The sequence below is a fragment of the Trichosurus vulpecula genome, chromosome 8 (genome assembly GCF_011100635.1).
Source record: "Trichosurus vulpecula isolate mTriVul1 chromosome 8, mTriVul1.pri, whole genome shotgun sequence".
NCBI lineage: Eukaryota > Metazoa > Chordata > Mammalia > Diprotodontia > Phalangeridae > Trichosurus > Trichosurus vulpecula.
Genome location: NC_050580.1, coordinates 149,866,693 through 149,870,418, shown reverse-complemented (window position 1 = coordinate 149,870,418; position 3,726 = coordinate 149,866,693). Strand labels below are relative to the sequence as shown.

At 48.1% G+C, this 3,726-nt stretch overlaps 1 pseudogene; it reads right to left on the bottom strand.

Moving 5' to 3' along the window:
- Window positions 1-1,211: 1,211 nt before the first annotated feature.
- LOC118830131 lies at window positions 1,212-3,120 on the bottom strand (annotated as a pseudogene).
- Between the last annotated feature and the right edge of the window lie 606 nt (window positions 3,121-3,726).

Here is a 3,726-nt window from a genome sequence, read left to right as displayed (position 1 = left end):
GTCCTGTGCTGTCCCCACTCTGAGGTAGTAGACCCATACTAGAGGAGAGTTGAAAGTTCCGGAATTGAGGGATGGGGGGGGAGGGATTAGAGTTTTTCAGGGGGTAGGAGGAGAAGAAAGCAGGAGGTAACAAGAGGAACAGTTGTGTGTGGCTCTGCTGGGGTTTAGACTGTGGAAGCCCCCTTTAACTCTCCTTGAATCCTCCTACCAGATGAGACATTTGCCTGAGGCCATAAGCCTTTCATTATGGCTAGGCCTAAACCCCTAGGTTACTCTTAACCTAGCCTAGCCCTCCATTGTCTGGCTAGTTTCCACCCTTGACCTTATCAAGTGTCTATGCCCAAATCTGTCACCCTTAAACTAGCCTAGCCCGACATTGTCTGTTATCTCCAGGTAGCCTTCAACTACTTTCCACCCTTAATCCCATTCTCTTGGTTCCTGGAGTCTGACCTCACTCCAGTCCCATCAATCTCCTCCTGAGACTCCTCCTCAAGACCCTCCCTAAATCCCTCCTCCCACCATCCCAGGACCACCCTAGATCCCTCCCACAATCTTTCTGTATATAAGTTTCATCTTGCCTCCATGAAAGTGCTCGGATTCAATCTACCTGAGATTGAATCTGGCCCAAGCATCACAAATGGTGACATTTCTTAAGACTACCCATTACAGCGAATCTGTAGTAAACTTTGTTTTTTCTCTTTGGCTGAGAAGACTTGAGTCAAATTCATTTGAGCAGGACCCAGCATGTTGGTATTTTGGGCTCTCAAGCACCACTGAAAACATATGGTTCCCTGACCTCATCAGGTCCAAACAAGTAGCAGGGCTCCATAACCCACACTCTGGTTCCTCCAAGTCCTATCCAAGCCCCAAAGGCACCAAGAAGAAAGGAACCAAGTTCCAACCTCAATCATAGATAGGGATGCTCACAGGCTCATCCACAGAGGGTTACAGATGAAAGGGTACCTAGAAGTCATCCAGTCCAATGGCCTCAGGCCTTCAGGATACTTTCCCTGCCTATGTCCTTCCACACTGGGCTTAGGGAAGAGTGAGGAGAAGGGGAAGATGAGTAGTTCTATCACAGAAGGTCTGGGGGGGGGAGGGGCAGGGGAGGATTGTAGGAGCCAGATCCAAATAGGGACTGATATCATCTGTCCCTTGGCAATAAGGCATCTTTGGTCAGGCAGTGGTGGTGCTGGGGACCTGGACTGGTCTCAGGTGAAGTCTCTGTTGAGCAGGAGAAGTGGAGCAACTAGAGTCCATAGGTAGAGGAACAGCCCCGCCTATGTGGCACAGAGCTTCACTCTGATGGCAGTCCAGGTGCTGACCATCTTCCTGGTGACATCATCTGATCTATACCAGTTGGTGAGTGTTATCATGATGTAGAGGGAGGTGATGAAGAGGCAGAAGTAGAAGAAGGAGTAGCTGTAGGAGACTCTATCCTACTCATTGTCATAGGCCTGGCCCTCAACTGCCTACTGCTGGCCATTCAGCATCAGCATCAGTCCTCTGTCTGCATCAGGCTGTTCACCTGCTTGTTGTCAGAAGAGTGGACACTGATGAAGATGGTGCAGAGGATGAAGACGATTAAGCCAACCATGCTGGGTGTATCCCACCACAGTGTAGTATAGATGTTGGAAGAATCCAAGCTGGCTGTGTTGGTAATTACTGGAAGTGTGGGGTTGCATTTCTGGTCAGAGATGTTGGTCAGAGCTAACCAGGTGATAAACATGGTATAGGCACTGATGACTGAAATCTGGAGCAGGCCTGAGTTTGGCTGGGCTTCTTGGACCTTGGGTAGAACGGCCATAATGGAGACACAAATACAGAAGAAGAGGTTGATGTTAATGAAGATCTTGCATTTGTAACAGGCCCTGGACTGGGTATAATAGGTGTACATGAGGGTGTAACAACAATGTTGCTAGCAGCTACCGTGGCTGTGTAAGACCAATAACACCAGCATGCAGAAGAGCTGCTAACAAAGGTTCTTTGATCTGCTTTTCTAAGGAAAACAACTTTAAGGGGTTAACGATCTAACTTTAATCAAATCTCACTTTAATCAAACATACCTATATCATTTACTTAGTTCAGGGGGAAAAGCCAGCACCCTGAACTTCAGAGCAAATACAAATAGAAATCACAAACAGAAAATATCAACAGATCAAATAACACAATTCAACAGACAGGCTTTGTCTGATCAAGACATCACATACATAGTTACCCAAAAAAAAAGAAGCACCACCATATGGGTTTTCTTCGGGGCGGGGGGCAGGGGGCGAGGGGTGGGGGAGGCCTCCAGTGGTGACCCAGTCTCCACACCAACACTCTTCCAGTGAGTGAGAGCCCCAAACAAAATGCTAACCTCTGAGTTTATATACCCTTCTTAGGACCTGAAGGCTTTACACCTAATCAGCAAAAGGGTGTGGGCCTGGGACTTAGCACCTAGTTAGCTAAACAGTATGAGCCTGGGGTTTTGCACCTAGTTAGCTAAAGAGTGTGAGCCTGGGACTTTGCACCTAGCAAGACTTAATCAAAGGCATTTGATTACTTTAGCGTTCCAAAAGAGAAAACAGTTAAAAAAAAAAAAGTCCCATCTTAATTACCAATTCAGAGGGCTGTGGCAGCAAGGGTGATCCCATAGAAGAGGGAGGTGAAGAAGAAGAGGCCTGCATACCAGCACCATGAGTCTCATTCTTCAGCCTTCCACTGCCAGCTCTGGTTCCAACAGTGAGCAAAGTTGATCAGCAAGATGAGCTGGATGGGGATGGAGAAAGGAGCCTACCATCCCAAAGTAGAACCAGTCATTGGTGAAGGAGCCATCTGGGCTATAGAGGGCACCCACAGTGATGCCCAGAAGAACCAAGAACTTAAAAAACCAAAACCCATTCTGGATGGCAGCTCAGGGGTCCTTGCTGGTCTTCATGTAGATCATCAGCAGGGTGAACAGAAAGAAGAAAGGAGCCAGGGCAAAGTACATATGGTAGACTCCATGATGGCCCAGCAGGATTCACAGTTCATGTGGCCCTGGATGCCCAAGGAGGACGGATCTCCCTCACACACCCAGGACAGCTTGTATAGTTGGCTATCCACTCCAGGGGTGAGCATCATACCGGCCACCAGGACTCCTAGGAATGGTAAGAAGGTGAAGGCAAGTTGACTGATGGTGGAATTGTGCCTGGAGGGGCATGCACAGCTGAGCAGGGAACAGACCCCCAAATAGGCACCCATGGTGGTAGCATCAAACTCAGCTTTCTGGGCGGACCCTGGGTCATGCACTCTTTCTACTCCCACCGGGGGCACAGTGCCACAGTCCCCAGCTCTGCTCCTGGAAGAACTGCTTAATTTCTTACCTAGCCTTAACCACTGAATGGGTGTTACCTCAGACAAACTGAGACCTGGAAAAGACCTGAGCTTATAAAGGTCAAGCAAAGTCTCCCACTACATCTGAAGCCATCTCCAGTCATCCTGATGTTGCCACCGGACTCAGACGGCTCCAGAGGAGAAAGTCAGGCTGGTGACTTTGCACAGTCCTCCCTCACTTAAATCCAATTCACTTGCAAGTCATGACATTACCTTCCCGATGTCATTGATCTTTGAGTACGAAGGACAAAAAACTATTATTTCTAAGCTGAGTTGGACTACTACAGAGAGTAATTCACTTTTACCTAGTAGCCTAAAAGATAATCTGGCAGAAAATTAGTAGGCATTTTCCTGTGCAATGTCAGGCAG